The sequence below is a fragment of the Halichoerus grypus genome, chromosome 9 (genome assembly GCF_964656455.1).
Source record: "Halichoerus grypus chromosome 9, mHalGry1.hap1.1, whole genome shotgun sequence".
NCBI lineage: Eukaryota > Metazoa > Chordata > Mammalia > Carnivora > Phocidae > Halichoerus > Halichoerus grypus.
In genome coordinates, this window is record NC_135720.1 from 53,004,115 (window position 1) to 53,023,686 (window position 19,572).

The following is a 19,572-nucleotide window of genomic DNA, read 5'->3' on the forward strand; positions in this document are numbered from 1 at the left end:
GATTTGATCATTTTATCATTATCTTTTTTTAATGACCTTTTTTTTAGTCCTAGTAATATTCTTTATGTTGCTTTTTCTTTTTTCCTGATCTCTACCTTATCTGATACTAATATAACCACTCCAGCTTTCTTTTGATTAAAATTATGGTATATCTTTTCCATCCTGTACTGTTTTTATATTTAAAATGCGCTTCTTATATGCAGCATTTATTTGGATCTTGCTCTTTTATTCAGTCTGACAATCTCTACCTTTTAATTTGTGTGTTTAGATCATTTACATTTGATATGTTTATTGATATGGTTGAGTTTAAGTCTGCTATCTTGTTATTTGTTTGCCATTTATCCCATTTGTTGTTTCTTCCCTTTTCTTCTCTATCTGCCTTCTCTTACATTATTTTTTACAATGCCATTTTGCCTCCTTTTTTACTTGTTAACTACAACTCTTTGCTACATTTTTAGTGGTTACTCTTGAGTTTATAATATGTATCTTTAACTTATCACAGTCTAGTTTCAAGTGATAGTATACTGTTACTTATAGGGTAGGAAGCTTACAAAAGGTTATTTCTACTTCTTCCCTCTCAGGCTTTGTGTTATTCTCATATATTTAACTTCCATATACATTATAAATCTCACAATACCATGTTACTGTGTTTGCTTTAAACATTCAATTATATTTTAAAGGGATTTAAATTTTTTTAAGTCTTTTATATTTATCCCATAGTTAATATCTTCAGTGCTTTTCATTTCTTTCTGTCAATCATCCAGATTTCCATATGGTATTATTTTCCTCCTTCCTAAAAGATTTCTTTCCACATTGCTTATAGTACAGGTCTGCTGGTGTTTAATTCTTCCAGCTTTTGTGTCTGAAAAACATCTTTATTTTGACCTTGTTTTTAAGATATGTTCACTGGATATAAAATTCAAGATTGACAAATTTTTTTCTTTCAGTGTTTAAAAGATGTTGCTTCCTTGTCTTCTCACATTGTTTCCAACAAGAAAGTTGCTGCGGTCCTTATTTTTGTTCCTCTGTACATAATGTGTCTAAATTTTCTCATGCTGTTTCTGATTTTCTCTTAGCCATCGGTTTGAGCATTTGAATTATGATGTGCCTTGGTGTCATATTTTTTATGTTTCTTGTGCTTGGGGTTCATTAAGCCTCTTAGATCTGTGAGTTTGTTTTTGTCAAATCTGGGGAAATTTTGGTCATTATTTCTTCAATATTTTTTCTGTCCTCCTCTCTCCTTCTCACAGGGACTCAAATTACTTGTGTAATCGCTTGTTTAATGTTATTCCAGAGCCTACTGATGCTGTATTCTTTTTTTTTTTCCCCAGTGTTTTTCTCTTTGCATTTCATTTTAGATAATTTCTATTGGTGTTCATTCAAGTTCACCAATTTATATCTTCCACGTTTCTATTTAACATGCTTAGTGTTTCTTCTAGCTCCTAGACCATATGGACCACAGTTACGAAAACTGTTTTAATATCCCTGTCTACTAATTCTATCATCTGTGTTGTTTCTGAGTTGATTTCAATTGACTGATTTTTCTCATTATGCATTGTGTTTTCCTGCCCCCCCCCTTTTTTTTGCATGCTTGGTTTTTGTTGTTGCTGTTGTGTTTTTTTTTTTTTTTTAAAGATTTTATTTATTTATTTGACAGAGAGAGACACAGTGAGAGAGGGAACACAAGCAGGGGGAGTGGGAGAGGGAGAAGCAGGCTTCCCGTGGAGCAGGGAGCCCGATGCGGGGCTCGATCCCAGGACCCTGGGATCATGACCTGAGCTGAAGGCAGACGCTTAACAACTGAGCCACCCAGGTGCCCTGCCGTTGTTGTTTTTAAAGATTTTATTTATTTATTTGACAGAGATCGAGAGCACAAGCAGGCGGAGCAGCAGGCAGAGGGAGGGGGAGAAGCAGGCTCCCCGCTGAGCAGGGAGCCCGATGCGGGGCTTGATCCCAGGACCTGGGATCATGACCTGAGCTGAAGGCAGACACTCAACCACCTGAGCTACCCAGGCACCCCTACATGCTTGGTTAATTTTGATTGGACGCCAGACACTGTGAATTTTATTTTGTTGGGTTCCAGATATTTTTGCATCTCTATAAATATTCTCGAGTGTTCTTCTAGAATTTAGTTAAGTTACTGGAGAAAGTTTGATCTTTTCAGGTCTTACTTTTAAGTTTTGTTAGGCAGTACCAGAATAGCATTTAGTGTGGGACTAATTTTCCCCACCTCTAAGGCAAAACCCTTCTGAGTACTCTACTGATATCCTGTGAATTATGAGGTTTTCCACTCCAGCTGGTGGGAACAGGGACTATTCCCAGCCCTGTGTGAGCTCTAGGGATTGTTCTCTCTATACCTTCTGTATGATTCTTCCTTAGACTTTGACCGTGTTGTTGCACCCATGCTGAAGATTTCAGGGAAACCCTCTGTACATCTCCAGAGCTCTCTGTGCAGCTCTCTTATCTTGAGTAATCTGCCCTGTGCACACTAATCCCTAATTTGAACCCCTTTGGTCTCTCTAGACACACTGAACCATCTCCTCAACTCAAGGAGACTGACTGTTAGGCTCTCCTGTGACCTGGCATTCTCTCCAGCAATCAGCTGGATCAATTATAAGACTCATTTACTTCCCATCTCTCAGAGATCATGGTGATTTGTTGCCTGATTTCCAATGTATTAAAGCTCTTGTTTCATATATTTTGTCCAATGTTTTAGTGGTTTCAGGTGGAGGAGTAAATCCAGTCTGCTACTCCATCATGGTGGAAGGGCCAGTCCTCATGACTTTATTTTTTGATTTGTGTTGTAATGACTTTTTAAAAAAATAATAAACATAAAATTTTCCTCCTATAACTTTTATGGTGCCTTTGTGTTGCTGGTACCCTACATGCTTATTTTAGTGTGTCTATTGCCATGTGTACTTCAGTCATGAAACTAAGAAATCGAAAATGGCTCCAATGTTTTGCACCTGGTTTACCGGGGAAAAAAAAAAATGATGACAGATTTGACATAAGAGAGGCTTGGTTATAGAGAGAAGTAGATGCATTTAGATGAATCAGATTAATGAGCTGTTGGCAGACTCTCCAGATGGAAGAGTCAAGAGCTCCAGAGAGGTAATATGGGAATTCCTCTTTGTAGACTTATAGGTAAATGAGTTTGGTTAGGCAAAGAAACAAAAAGTTTAGGAAAATAAAAATAGAATGGAGAATATGGAAAGGAAGTTGAAATTGTAGTCAGCACTACCACGATATGCTGTAAGTGATCTTTGAGTTTGACACTGTTTCTTCCCAACTAAGACTGAAAGAGAAATATGTTGGGTTCTGAATTTGTCATTATTTGATTATTAATTCCACAGATAATTTTTGTATAGATATTTTTTCCTGAAATTAAACAAATAGGGATATATGTGATAGGCCCATTGATGAATATGGTTAATAATAGCTTCATCATAGGGGCGCCTGGGTGGCTCAGTCACTTAGACAGCTGCCTTCAGCTCAGGTCATTATCCCAGGCCTGCTTCTCCTTCTCCCCCATTTGTGCTCTCTAGCTCTCGCTCTCTAGCTCTCGCTCTCTCTGTCTCTCAAATAAATATATAAAATCTTTAAAAAAACAAAAAACAAAAAACAGCTTCATCATAAAATTACAAACAGCCAGGGTGCCTGGGTGGCCCAGTCGGTTAAGTGTCTTACCCCGTTTTGGCTCAGGTCATGATCTCAGGGTTGTGTGATTGAGCCCTATGTCAGGCTCCGTACTCAGCAGGGAGTCTCCATGAGATTCTCTCTCCCTCTGCCCGTCCCCTCACTCGCTCGTGCTCTCTCGCGCTCTCTCTCTCTCAAATAAATAAATCTTTTTTATAAAAAAATTGCAAACAGCCAGTTCTCCCAACATCTACTCAGAAATCAGAGGATGTGTAGTAATTTATATCTCAGTGAAGATACTTCTTTTTGATGGAAACTGAAAGAGTAAAATTCTATCTCCTGATACTTCAACATAATAAAGAGATTGAATTTGGGAAATCTAGATAAAGTGTTTCACATTGGATTCTGGTTGAATTGTTTGTTATCATGAATCCTACATTAGCCGTAGAGCTAGATTAGGCAGTTTTGATAAAGTGCTTATTAGTAAACTTGTATTGAACTGCTGCTATGTGCACAACGGCACACTGAGTGCTACTGGATTATTCAAAACAAAGCTACAACCAAAAACACAGGCCTGCCCTCAAGGACCTGATGATACACATAGCTTAGAGGAAAAACAAGCACAGAAAACCACTGGAGAGCAATTTACTCATAAGACCACATGGAGAATGTTATACAGGATAAATATGGAGGAGAAAGTGCAGCATTAAGTTAACACTGTTTCAGGGAGCTTCTTAGAGGAGGTAATTTTCTTTTAAGTTGAGTCTTAGAAGTTAGAGTAGAAAGGAACTCGAAGTTGTTGGGATTTGTTGGGATGGGGAAGTTGGCTGTGAGCATTGGCATAGTGTATTCATCCATTTAACATACCTTTTGAGCATTGGCTTTGGCAGACACTAGCAATACAAGTGCTCAGTGAATAAGACATCTTTGCCTTCAGGGAGCTTACATCTTAGTGGAGAGGCCAGTTCTAAACAATCATATACATAAGTGACCAAGAGAAGTAACTGAGAGTTACAATTGTACAGCAAAGAACTAAATAAGGAGAAGTGATAGTGAGGGATTGAGGGAGTTACTCTAGACTGGATGTTCATAGAAGTCCTCTCTTTGAGGAAATAACTTTCAAGCTGAGATCTGAATGACAAAAAGCAGCTAACTGTGTGAAAAAAGAACAGAGGGAAAAGCATTCCAGGAAGAGGGAGCAACTCAGGCAAAGGCCTGAAGGAGGAGGAATCAGCGTAATGTATCCACAGAACAGAAGGAAGGCCTACCCAGCTGGCGCCCAGTGGACGAATAGTAGAGTGGGGGGAGGTGAGTGCCACGAGACAGACCGGTAGTATGAAAATACGTATGACACCAGCATGCACGTGCCTTGGACGCAGGCTCAACTAAAACCAAGAAACTTATCATTTTGTTTTAGGGTTACCCAGTTATTATTCTAGGCCTGCTCATTCCACAAATGTTATTGAGTAACTATTATGTGCTAGCAGCTGTGCTGGACAAATCGGGTACATATGTGTTGAGAACTAAGGTGGAGACAGTTCTAGTTGGAGCTACAGCAAAGGGGCCTTGCTAGGAAAGGTGATCCTTTTAAAAGGGATCCATGAGTCAAAGGGTAGATCTTGAAGGAATTTGGATTTAAAATAGTAAGAGAAATGCACCATAGGATCTTATACAATGAGAAGATCTATGATAAAGATTCTTGTAGAAGCTGTGAATAGGATCAAGTGGAAGCCAAAGAAATTAGAAGTAGAGAGGCCAGCTGGAAGAGTGTTGAAATAACATGGGTCTGAAGCGACAGACAAGATTATTGGCAGTAGAAACACATGTAGGGTAAGGGCCCAGGAGTTCAGCAGGTATTCTCTCTCTCAACTTATTCAGTGATTGACAGTTTATGTCTCCTGCTTTCTTACTGTCTCACTGTGTATTTTGTGGAATTGAGTCAACGTTCATCATGTTTTAACCTGTTCTTTATGTAGCTCAGCCTTTTGTTTTAATGCCTAGTACCCTCTAAATAGCATTTTCCCGTAAAATGTACTGCATTGCACAAAAATATGTTTTAAAAAGTAATCAATAATTAGAAATATAAGGTATTTGTACAGGTTGGTTTCAGTCTCCTTGTCTGCAGATGATAGTATTTCTAGTCTTTCATGAGAGGCCCCAAGTTGAAACCACCCAGCCGAGCCATTCCTGAGTTCTGAACCAAAGAAATTGTGAAATGTAATACATGTTTCCATGTCCTTTGCCATTTAACTGCAGTCTTCTCTTACTGTGGGCAGGGTGTACTTGCATGCCCTTGAACTCTGCACCCAGACATTTGACTTGCTTTGGCCAATTAGGAGGCTCTCTTAGGCTTCTGCGATCACTATGAGAAAACCTGTTCTGGCTAGACTTCTCAAACAAGAAGGAGAAACACTCAGAACAGAGCCTCTCCAGCCAACCCAGAAACATGCAGTGAGAACAGAGCCACCAGTCTAGATTAGCTGAATCCATGTGATCCACAGACACATACACAAATGATGAGTGTTTTGAAGCCACTGAGTTTAGGGTAGCTTTACCAATAGTGAATTGGAGTCAGAAAGAGCCAGACAGTCTATGGGGACCTGGAGGTCTAGACCAAACCCATCATGAGGGTTCTGACTGGAGCAGTTGACTGGAGGCTTCTAGCCTGAGGACCCAAGCTCTGCCTTGCAGGGCTAGGAACTAAGTAACTGGATTGTCAACCCTCCTCAGGCTGAAGAGAGCAGAGAATTGGTACTTGGAATTTCAGGCAAGCCATGGCAGGGTTGTTCGTGAAGCATCTACAGTGGGGTGGGGTTTTTTGTGCTTTTCTTAAAGTTTTTAGAGCTTATTAATCCTCATGAAAAATCTGCACAATCACTGTTCCTTTCACTGTTTTCTTGAGGTCTTTTCTTTTGCAAACAGGCCACATCATGCTAGTCTGTATTTGGGTTCATGAATCGTAAGTCATGCTAAAGCCAGTTGTCTTGCCACCACCAAAATGAGCTTTGAATCCAAATACAAAGATGACATCCAGTGTGGTCTTGTACTTTTTAGCAAGTTTTCCCTAAATTTCTGTCATAGTTACTGTTGCCTTCCTAGGATGAAGGACAATCAAGGACCATTTGTTTCCACTGAAGGAGTTAGTTGGTCATGAACTTCTTCGTTGTGATAGTTAAAACCATGTTGCTCATGATGACAGTCATCCTCAGGTGGCCAGAGAGGAATACAGTATTTCTTACGGAGACATCACTGTGCAATGTGCAAATAGAAGCACAAAATAATGTGGGAAACCCAGGGTTTTGCGGACTCTTCCCATAAAAATGGATGAAGGTGGGCAAGGGAGGTTAACTAAAGAATCAGTGAGTTTGAGTTCCAAGAAACTAATTAACCTTTTCAAAGTGAAAGGGAGTTCATATTGGAAGTTTTCTTTTGTAGATTAGAAATAGGAAAACTTTATTTTCCTTTCTTTGGAGTTAAAAATATCCCGTGTGTGTGTGTGTGTGTGTGTGTGTGTGTGTGTGTGTGTATGTAAAAACTATCTTTAAAAGAAAACATATATTTTAAGAGATTTAGAAGTGAAACAGTGAGTGCTGTATAAAAGCATTAAGATACTCTGGGGTATATTTCATTGGTACATTTGCTCACAACCTGTCCCTCACATTGCACCCAAGGCATGTATTAACGAGCTAATAAAACATGCCATGTCATGTTTTATTGTTTGCTGGGCATCTGTTCAAGCTTATATCACTCACATATCCAAGACTTTGAACATGCTTGTGGTGGTGATAATAAATACCTATAATTTTACTAACATCCTTTTTTCATAAAGTAGACACAGTCTTAAATCATTCATTGCAAATAAAAATGTTGAGTTTATTCAGATTTAAAGGCTACTAAGAGTGGTTTAAAATGTTTTTTTATTATGAAATGTATCACTCATACAAAAGAGTATATATAAGATACATATAGTTTAAAGAATAGTAATAAAGGTACCCACCACATTTAAGCAATAGTACTGTATCTACTTTTTAATCCACAAAATGTTTTTATTTAAAGGAAATAGCAGCAAATGTATTGTGAAGTAAACATATTAGAATCAAATGTAGGAGTATTAGGTTAGATACATAGAGGTGAAAAGTGAAGGTTGACACAGATCCTGAGAAGGCAAAAAAGCCGTACTTAAATGATCCTTTCAATTACGTAGACCCTCAAGTTTAGAGTGGGTCTGGTTGGTGAATGTTTTTATTTGTTCAGTGTTTAAATTGAATTTGTATGCCATTTAGAGGTACTCTAGGTCACTCACTGATAGCTATCACAGCAAAACATCTTAAGAGGCAGTTTATTTGCCTGAGAGATAAAGCATGACTATTAAGCATGTAAATTGTTTAAGAGAATACCATTCTGATCACAGGACAAGAATGAGACCTCTCAGAAAATGAAGCCCAAGCCTTCAATTACCAGCTGTCTATATGCCAGTGAGTCTCAATTTATATCTCCATCCCAGACCACTTCTGAGCTCTGGAGCTAAATATTTTGTTGCTTATTCAATATTTCTTCTTGGAGCTCTTACAGGCACGTCAGACTCAGTACATATAAGACCAGATAGATGATCTTTCGCTCCAAACCCACTCCATTCTTCTCTGTCTTCACAAAGAGCACCACTGTTTGTCCAGATTCTCAGGTCAAAAGCATAGCCGTCATCCTTAATACTTGTGCCCCTCACCAGGCTTACCCCCATGACTGCCTTACTCCATCTTCTGTATCATCGCCTCAGCTAGCCCCATAACTGGAAGGGAGCAGAGAAATCAGTTGCTCTCCTGAGCATTCTTCAAAAGTAGAGTGTGGTGGGGCACCTGGGTGGCTCAGTCAGTTAAGCGACTGCCTTTGGCTTGGGTTATGATCCTGGAGTCCCGGGATCGAGTCCCATATGGGCTCCCTGCTTGGCGGGGAGTCTGCTTCTCCCTCTGACCCTCCCCCCTGTCATGCTCTCTCTCTCTCTCTCTCATTCTCTCTCTCTCAAATAAATACAATAAAATCTTTAAAAAAAAGTGTGGTGCTTAAAAAAAAAAGGTCACAATTTTTTTTACTTTCCTCCCATGGTCTCCTATCAAGTAGTGAGGATCTATGTCCTTTTCCCTTGAATCTCAATGGGCTTGTGAGAGCCTCAGCCAATAAAGTACTATAGAAGTGACGCTATACGACTTCTCAGGCTCGGCCATAAAAAAGGTCTCTTAGAACGCTTGCTGTCTTGAAACACTCCCTCTGGTCTCTCTCAGAACTCAAGCAACTCAACCACCTTGCTGGGAGAAGTCATGTGACTAGCCCACAGGGCGGTCCTCCAGTCCTCAGTCCCGGAAGGGCCTCACTGATGTGGGTAAATAAGCTATCTTGTTGGAAGTGGATCTCTGGTAACCCGCTGTCCCAGCCCCTAGCCAGTAGATCATCCCCAGCTTTTCGAGTCTTCCTTAACTGAGGCCCCAGGAATCCCGTAGCAGAGACCAGCTATCTTCTCTGTTCCCTTTCTGAATTCCTGACCCACAGGATCTGTGAGCATCATAACATGGTTGTGGTGTTTATGCCACTAAGGTGTAGGGTGGTTTGTTATGTAGAAATAGAAAATCAGAACATAGAATTTTTCAACATATTTTAAGGCACTATGTTAACATGATGGTTGTGAAGACTATCCTGAAAGATACTGGGAGGAACAGCATAAATATGCTTTCAGAACATCACTGATCGAGAGGCGCCTGGGTGGCTCAGTCGTTAAGCGTCTGCCTTCAGCTCAGGTCATGATCCCCAGGTCCTGGGATCGAGCCCCGGATCGGGCTCGAGGGAAGCCTGCTTCTCCCTCTCCGACTCCCCCTGCTGTTCTTGCTATGTCTCTCTGTCAAATAAATAAAATCTTTAAAAAGAAAAAAGAGGAAAATAAATAAATAAATGAAATTTAAAAAAGAACATCACTGATCAAATCCTAACATTTACGCAAAAGGTGCTTGTGTTAGTCAGCTTGGATTGCCACAATAAAAGAGCACAGACTGGATGGCAAACAAAAATTTATTTTTTCATGGTTCTAGAGGCTAGAAGTCCAACATGCGGGTTCTGGGCAATTTGGGGCATCGGGGACAGTTAACATGACAACTCCATGGTATCAAGGTTTTCTGTCTCTGCTCTGCTTCCTGGTGTCCTATTTATTATCAGGCTGGTGGCAGTTTGGCTACAGTAGTCCTGGGTGTGTCGCACCGAGACAGAGCAACATCCAGAAGAGACAGTTGCTAGTTGCCCCTGGGTCTCTTTCTGGGAGCCTCCTGGTAGACTTCCCTCCTGTCTCATTAGCTAGAATCAGACCACATGCCCATTCCTAAAGTAATCATTGGCAAGTATTCCATGAAACGAGGGTATATGCAAAACGACCTCCAAAGGCCGAAGGAGCTTTAAGACCGAAGAAAAAGGCAGACAAGTTCAGTTTGATCAAAAATGGCTTACTAAGGGGACTTAGGGACAGAAGCATGTCTTCGGCAGCAGCAAGGCTGCAACCCCACCTCCCTTAGGATCTATTTTTATAGCCTAGAGGCTGGGAGTACATAGTAGGGAACCACCAAGAGGATAATGTTTAAGAATAGGTGTGTGTCCTAGTCCTGTCTCCTGGGCAGATCAAGGGCAACATGCCCTGAGGGTGTACGTAAGGGTGTGGTTACATAAAAGGAAAGAATGTGGGAGGGGAAGGGGGCTGTGCTCAAGGAGGTTCAGGTCCCAGAACCATCATCACGGCAGATTTGTCCAAGATGGTATTAGTCAGGTGTACATATCAGAGCAGCAAGTACCTGAACAAAATTAGGTCTTGTTAGTAAGGAGGGAGAGGGGAGTGGATCCTGGGTGGGCAGCATCTTGTCCACAGTAGGGAGCTATCTTGTTTCACTTTTTGAGCAGCTCATCTTGTTCTTGCCTCTTGGTCTCCATTAGCTACCACTTTATCACATCTGCTCACCTAGAATATAACACTTTACCCCTTAATGGACCTTCCCTTTGTTGCCCCTCCCAACTAAACTGCCTCTGGAGCAACCCATCTAAATTGCACATGTAATCATATCATTTCTCGGCTGAAAACAGTTTCCTAGCACCTAAATGATAAGATCCAAACCTCCGGACCTCTTACCTACCTGACTGGTCTCCTCTTTCTTCACCTGCCCTCCCACTGTATGCCTCAACAGTATGGAACTAATATGATGCCCCAAAGTCATCCTCTGCCTTACCTTCCAGGCTAATTCCAGTTTATTATTGAGAACGAAACTCAGCTCCAACAGTCTCCTACTGAAGCCTTCTTTAACTCTTCCTTAACAGTATTCACTCCCTTCTCTGTACTATAAGCACGGCTCGCTTTTCACATACCATGCTACTATTTACCGTGTTTCTCCCCTGCTGAACTCCTAACCATCAAGAAGTAATGCCTAATTTTTAAATCCACAATGCTTGGCATATAGTAAGCACCCAGAAAAATCCGTCCCCAGCATCTACTGCACATGCACGTGGTATGCCAAGCAGCAGCCTATTGCTGTGCATTTCAGAGCAGGCCACATTTGCTCTTGGTGCTGTCCAGTCTGTTCCTCTCAAAGAATTATTCAGTATTCCCTACTGCCCCTACTGTGCAACCCATCCGAAGACTCTCTGCTGCCCTCTAGCTGTTCAGAGCTTCCCCCTTCCTAAGGATACTGCCTGCTGAAGGATTTGTGCTATAAAAGAGTCTTCCCTTCTCCATCCTGACCCCTTTCCAGGGTGGTCATTCCTATACATCTCAGCAAGAACTGACTAGTGCGGAGGGCAGAGACGGACTGGCTCACTCAAAACCAAGAAGTCCCTGGTAACCCTTCTCTCTAATTTGTGAGTGAAGTTTTCATAGCTTTATTGTGTAGAAGAATTTTTTTTAAGATTTTTTATTTATTTGAGGGAGAGAGAGAAGAGAGAGAGAGCATGAGCAGGGGGGAGAGGGAGAAGCAGGCTCCCCACTGAGCAGGGAGCCCAACATGGGGCTCGATCCCAGGATGCTGGTATCATGACCTGAGCCAAAGGCAGATGCTTAACCGACTGAGCCACCCAGATGCCCCTATATAGGCATTTTTTAAAAATCAGTATTTAGTTAGGGATGCCTGAGTGGCTCAGTCAGCTAAGTGTCCACTCCGGCTCAGGTCATAATCCCAGGGTCCTGGGATTGAGTCCCACATCAGGCTCCTTGCTCGGCGGGGAGCCTGCTTCTCCCTCTGCCTGCCGCTGCCCCTGCTTGTGTTCTCACACTCTCTTGTTCACTCTCTCTCTGGCAAAATAAATAAAATCTTTAAAAACAACAACAAAACAGTATTTAGTTATATACACTTGAATCAGATCTTACCAATTTCTCTCCCATGATTTACAGAGATATAAAGCTTCCAGATACCTACTTTATTTTCTCCCATGTGCTTGGATTATAAATCAGAGCAAATTATTTTACCCTATTAGATGATTCTGTTAAAATATTATACTTTTTTTCCTCCCTAGGGATTCCTAAAAAAATACTTGTGATGTCTACTATTCCTTATGTCATTACTCATCTTATGCTCTAGACTCTTGGATTTGTTCAATAGATACTATTAAAAGACTTAATTTACAGGTTGAAAATGGTTTTTTGATACATAGATAAAACATGTCATTTATTCTTAAATACAACCTACTTTTCCAACTACAAAAGATTTTGCATATATTTCTATTATGTATTAAGCAAAATAGAATCCAGTTGCTATATGTCTGAGACCCATCTCTGCCACGCACTAGTGTCTGATTTTGGTCAAAATACAGTCTTCAAACCTCCTTAACTTTTATTTTATTTATTTATTTATTTTATTTGACAGAGAGAGACAGCGAGAGAGGGACCACAAGCAGGGGGAGTGGGAGAGGGAGAAGCGGGCTTCCCGCTGAGGAGGGAGCCCGATGCGGGACTCGATCCCAGGACCCTGGGATCATGACCTGAGCTGAAGGCAGACGCTTAATGACTGAGCCACCCAGGTGCCCCCCTCCTTAACTTTTAAATGGGAATAATGATAATTAAGATTTTTGAGAGCTAATTTAATAGTGAATGTGAAAGTGCCATCGCATAGCTAGTTCCCAGGAAGTACTAGATTTCATTCTCCCCCTTGTTTCCTTCTTATCCCTAAATTTAGAGAGTCTTTACTGAAAATTTCCTGAATTTAATTTTTTTTTTTTTAATAAGGCTAGTAAACTGTTTTGGATCTTGTTTACCTTCTCAAAATAGCTGAAAATGGCAACTCAAAGCAAACATTTAAACTGGTGAAATGGGGGCGCCTGGGTGGCTCAGTCGTTAAGCGTCTGCCTTCGGCTCAGGTCATGATCCCAGGGTCCTGGGATCGAGTCCCACATCGGGCTCCCTGCTCAGCGGGAAGCCTGCTTCTCCCTCTCCCACTCCCCCTGCTTGTGTTCCTGTTCTCGCTGTCTCTCTCTGTCAAATAAATAAATAAAATCTTTAAAAAATAAATAAAAAATAAATAAAAAATAAACTGGTGAAATGTGGCATTAGAGAGTTCAGGTCTCTCACCAAAGCCAAATTTATGCTGCATTTATAAAGATAGTGGCTCCGAGTATGTATCAGAAGTAGGAAACATGAAAACAGGGTATTTGCATCCTTTCTTTAAAGTGCTTTTAACTCAACAGGTAGCCAGTTCCTTAATCACCCAAACTCTTCTTTCCTGATAATGTGAAAGGTAGAAGTTTGACTTGGCAAGTTCTAGATGGGGCTTTGTCATCTTCCTACGTCAGTTAATTTTCCTTTGGTCTGGGGCAGTGGACCAGGCCTTGAATCCCAACAAGCCACTTTATAAACACACTTTGGTCTCCTGTGAATACTTACGTACAAATGTATTACTTTCATTAGAAAGGCGACTCAAAGTACGTGTCCCCCAGACAATTCAGTTAGCAGAACAGCACATTGTATCTGAGCAAAACCACCAGTGACACTAGCTCAGGCCAACATCACCTTGTAGGCTTCAGTGTGTGTGTGTGTGTGTGTGTGTGTGTGTGTGTGTTATTTGAACCAGCCTTAGTTGAGCAAAAAGGTCATGTGACAGTGAATGAGAGACCTGCGTTTTTTAAATTAATGTCCTTCTGTACGACAGTCATTCCATAGGCATATTGGTATATATTACCTTTATAGAAAAAAAGGAAATCCCATCAAAAGTAAATATTCATTCACTGTGTCTTCCTTTTATAGATAACAAATCTTCAGTAAAAACTACACATATGTAAGTCAGTGCTATAAGAATATCTAAATCTCATTTACTCTGACTACATTCATTCATTTCACACCAATTCCTTATCTCTGATGTGTGAAGATACTGATTTGAATGTGGTTATCAAACCAGTTTCTTGGTATTTCATAATTGTACATTAATTTTTCCTTTGTAGTACAGCATGCTCTCGTAATATATACGTGGCAAGCTGATGGAAATGAATGGAGGGACTTTGTTTCATTTGTAACCAAGTTCACAATATGTAATAATTTAATGTTCAGGGAATAAATGTTCTGATTAACTTAGAAACAGAATTATTAACTTACACCCTTATTAACTTATAGTAGTAGATTTCTGGGGACTATAAATTAATTGTTTTCTTGGTTATCTGAATTTTCTAGTTTTTTTTCCCAGTGATCATGTATCACTTGTGCAATTTAAAATGTAGAAATAATGAATAATAAAATGGCTTAATCACAATAAGGAAAGTATAATGAACCAAACTGAATCTTTTATTGGAAATCCTGCAAAAATTATTCTGAAACAGAATTATATTGCTTTAACTATATTTTTATATCCATATATAGATACATTTATACATGCTGTCCTTGAACTGTGAACTTGAGGACAGACTGCTTATTAATCTTCATATCTATATTGTTTGGCAAAGAACCTGACCCATCATAGAACCTAAGTAAAGCTTGTTGTATGAATAAATGAGGATGGTATACAAACCACAAAAAAGTTAACTGAGAGTCATAGAAAGCCTTTAAATGACAATTTAAGCATTTGAGACCAAGAAATGTAAAATATTACTCATTCATTTTTTTCTTTTTTTTTTTAACAACTTATTGAGCTATATTTTACATATCATAAAGTCAACCCATTTCAAGCATAAAATTGAATGATTTTTAGAAACTGATCCAGTTGTACAACCATCACCATAAATCAGTTTTAGAACATTTTCACACACACCCTCATAAGGTCCCTCATGCCATTTATAGTTTCCACTCCCCAGCCTAGGCAACCACTAATCTACATTTCATATAAATGAAGTCATACAATATGTGGCCTTTTGTGCCTGCCTTTTTCACTTAGCTTAATGTTTTTGAGATTCATCCATTGCAGAGCATGTGTCCCTAGTTCCTTCTCTTTTGTTGCCAAATAGCATTCGTTGTATGAATAGATCTACTCATTAGCTTTAAAAAAAAAAATTTTTAAAGAACATATAACATACTTAATAAATGCAACAGATAAACATGATTCTATTCATTTAGCAAACATTTGTTAGAGATTAAATATGGCTTAAGTGATTAAAAATATATAAAGATGCCTAAGACAAGGTCCAGCCTAGTCAAGAAAAGACAAATAAAGCAATCGTACAATTCAGAAAGAATTAAATGCTATGTTGTAATATAAGTAAGGTAACATTAGTCTAAAGAGGAAAGTATTTGTGGGAGTATTTGAGAATGCTTCTCAAAGAAGTGGTATTTGAACTGGATATATTCAATGTAATAGGCTGGGGATGGGAGGAGATGATATTCTTTTTGAAGGGAATAATATTTTTAAATTCACACAAGTGTGAAAGTACATATTTTATTCAAGAAAATCAAATTGTTCTGTGTTGCTGGAATGCAGGCCTCAAAGGACTATTTTGGGTAGGAGATGGGGCCAGAAGTATTGCTTGGTACCAAAAAAGAGTGCCTTAAATGGTATGCTAAAGTTTTTCTTGATTCTATGAGCTGTAGGAAGGTGTTCCAGGAGAATTATTTCAATTCTTTATTATTTCCAAGTTAGGAAGGACAGAAGAAGGTAGAAACGAGAGAAAGGGAAAGATACCAGAAGAAAGATAAAGGTTCGGCAAATAGGGGCGCCTGGGTGGCTCAGTCGTTAAGCGTCTGCCTTCGGCTCAGGTCATGATCCCAGGGTCCTGGGATCGAGCCCCGCATCGGGCTCCCTGCTCGGCGGGAAGCCTGCTTCTCCCTCTCCCACTCCCCCTGCTTGTGTTCCCTCTCTCGCTGTGTCTCTCTCTGTCAAATAAATAAATAAAATCTTTAAAAAAAAAAAAAAAACTTGGAAGACGAAAAAAAAATTTAAAAAAAAAAAAAAAGGTTCGGCAAATATTTATTGCACACTTAATGTACTATATTGAATGCTGATGATTCAGCAGAGGGCAAAACACACGAAGTCCTTGCTTTTGTACAGCCAACATTCTAGCGAAGGGGACAGGCAATAAACCATTAAAGCAGTAACTATGAGGAGTCTAGTAATATCACGGAAAAGAGGTTTAAAGCAGAGTAAGGAGATAGGAAATGATAAGGGAGGAAGGGAGACTATTAAAGATGAGTTGAAATTTGAGCAGAGACCCCAAAGTAAAGAGGAACTGAGCCCTGCAAACATCTGGGGAGAGTGCTTGACGGAGAAAAGCAAGTTCAGAGGCCTCAGAAGAGCATGCCTGGAGTGTTAGAGAAACAACACAAAGGCCGGTTGGTCTGTTGGGCTTAAGCTGTAAAAGGATCACCCTTGCAGCTGGGTGAACAATAGACTGTAAACTTGTATGTATTTCACTTCACATGTGTGTGGCCTTATATGTAGGATTAATTCCTGGAAGTGGGATTGCTGGGTCACAGGGCAAATACATTTGTGATTTTCATGGCTACATTGTGAAATTGCCATCCAGTCTCCCCTTCCACGAGCTGTGCTTGAGACGCTCTACAGCCTCACCAACACTTAGTAAAAGCTTTGAAGAGGTGGCAGTTTTTCCTAATGGTCGGAAGCCCCCAAATCAAGATGTTGACAAGGTGGCTTTCCTTCTGGAGGCCCTAGGAGAGATCCATCTCCTTGCTTTTTCTAATTTCTGCCTTCATTCCTCTGCTCGTGGCCCCAGCCTCCATCTTCCGATTCAGCAGCATGGCATCTTCCAGTCTCTCACTCTCCTTCTGTCATCACATCACCTGTCTGATTCTTTCTGCTTTCCTCTTCCTAGGATCCTTGTGATTACCTTATGCCCACCCAGTTAATCTGGGATAATCCCTCCATCTCAGCATCCTGAATTCAATCACTTCCGCAGAGTGCCTTTTGCCATGTTAAAGGTAACATTTGGGGAGAGGTGGGTGCAGGGGGCACAGAGGAATTATTAGCCTACCGCAGGGAGACTTCCCATTTGTCTGTGATAGAAAATGCAAATACTTTTCCTCATTGTTCTTTGTCTTCTAACGTTGCCTATGGTTTTGAGGTTGGTTGCTTTGCTTTTATTTTTGCCATTTGGAGTTTATCCTGATAAATGGTATAAATGCAGATCAGTCTGTATTTTTTTTCTAGATAGATATTCAGTTGTACTGGCACCATTTACTGAAAAGTCCAACTTTTCCCTAAAATTTAATAAATTGTTGTATACAGTTTGATTTCTGGACTATTTTGTCCAATTGTCTTTCTGTCTAAAAAGTACACATTTTTTTAAAATTACTAGTAAGGCTTTGTGGTATAAAATGTGATATCTTTATAGTTGTAATGTCTGGTAGGGCTAGATGTCTCTCACTGTCCCTATTCACCCCTCCTCTCCCTCCCCCAACCCTACACACACTGCTCTTCTTTCTCATGGTTTTCCTGCCTACTTTTATTACGTTTGTTCATTCCATGTGAACTTTAGAATCAGCTTGCCTGGTTTCAGGACAGAAAAAAGGTCTTTTTAGTTTAATTGGAGTAAACTTTATGAGGTTGGACTGTACTGTCTTTTTTTTTTTTTTAAGATTTTATTTATTTATTTGACACATAGAGATAGTGAGAGAGAGAGCACAAGCAGGGGGAGCTGCAGGCAGAGGGAGAGTGAGAAGCAGACTCCCCGCTGAGCAGGGAGCCCGATACAGGACTCAGTCCCAGGACTCTGGGATCATGACCAGAGCTGAAGGCAGACGCTTAACCGTCTGAGCCACCCAGGTGTCCCTGGACTGTACTGTCTTTAAGCATGATACGTTTTTATATTCTTTCAAGTTACTTTTGTTCCCTCACTAGTATTTTAACATTTTCTTCGTATCAGTTTTTCACCTTTCTAAGTTTATTCCCAGCTTTTTAATCTTTCTTTTCATAGATATAATGGGATTAAAAGACCCTACTTATAGTGCTTTCTGATTATTTTTATGCATGAAAACTATGGTTAATACATTTGTCATATTAATAATACATTATATTCATTTTATATGCTGCTGCTTTATTGAATTATCTTGTTTATTGTAGTTTTTAGTTGAGTCTCCTGGTTTTTCCCAATATACAGTCATATTGTGTTCAAATAGTGAGAGTTAAAATCTTCCTTTCTAAAACATCTGTCCTTTTCTTGCCTCTTCCATTACACTGTTAAACAATAGTGGTGTTGTGTATCTCTCTTATTCCTGACTTTAGTAAGACTCATGTTTCTTTATAAAGTATTTTCTGACTTTGGAGCTAACACACAGATGTGCTCACGAACACACACACACATCATATTGAATAAATACACATCTGTTCCTATTTTATTTAGGTTTTCTTTCCCCCCTCAGGAATCAGAGTTGAATTTTGTCAAATGCCATTTAGTATATATGGAGAGATAATATGGTTTCTATCTTTGATTTATTAATATGGTATATTAGCTTTGCTCACTTAAAAATACATTCTCAAATACTTAAAATTAAATATGTTATTATTCATGCCTAATGTTTTATAAAATACTTTATGCACTGCTTCTCCCTTGGGTGGTCTTTTTTATTATTACACAGTGTTATGTTGCATACTTGTAACTGTTGCCATAAGTGGAACTTTCTTTTTGTTTAAAGGCATGATAAATAAAATGAAGCTGAGAATTTGATCTGACCATTGGGCTGAAGGTGCCCTTCAGCATGGTGAAAGAAGTAGGGCTAGATCTGAGCCGACCTTCTCATGGTCCTGTTTTCTTATTATTTTTTTATTTTGTCCTCAAAGAATGATGGAAGGAAAAGGATTATGGTATGGGTAGCAGGAAGAAAGTGTTTGGGTTAGTTAATCCTTCTGGATGGATTCTAGTTTGCTTGAAGTTTCAAAGAAATACCATAAAGTGAACATTGTTTTATGTACTTTGTTCATCATTCTTGTCCTCAGGGAGCCACCTGCCTAGAGCAGACTGGTCTGGTAGGTCAGCCTCTAGCTCCTTGTACCTACTGAGCACTTGAAATGTGGCTAGTGATGTGCTCTAAGTGTAAAATACTCACTGATTTTGAAAACTTAGTATAAAAAAATAAAAATATCTCAATTTTATATTGATTATATGTTGAAATAATATTTTAGATATATTGAGATAGATAAAATACGTCATTAAGATTAATTTCACCTGTTTCTTTTCACTTTTTTTAATGTAACTACTAGCAAATTTTAAATTGCATATGTGGCTTACATTATATTTTTATTGGACATCACTGGTCTAGAGGTAGTAGGTATGTATACACTTATAGATACTACAATGATTTTCATAATTTAAGAAGATAAAAAATTAAATAAACTACACTTATATACTCCCTTATGTACTTGTTTCTTCTTATGGGAATAAATTTGGATGGATAATGGATCCAATCATACTCCATTTTAATGGGTTACCTCCTCTGTGATTTTTTTATTTAACTGTTTCTAAGAGAATGCAGTTTCTTCATTATGCCCTTGACATTTC

At 39.4% G+C, this 19,572-nt stretch overlaps 1 protein-coding gene across 4 annotated transcripts in view; it reads left to right on the top strand.

The window, feature by feature from the left end:
- The window catches only part of PDSS2 (decaprenyl diphosphate synthase subunit 2), a 267,579-nt gene that overhangs the window by 173,817 nt on the left and 74,190 nt on the right, over window positions 1–19,572 (top strand). The window lies entirely within an intron of this gene.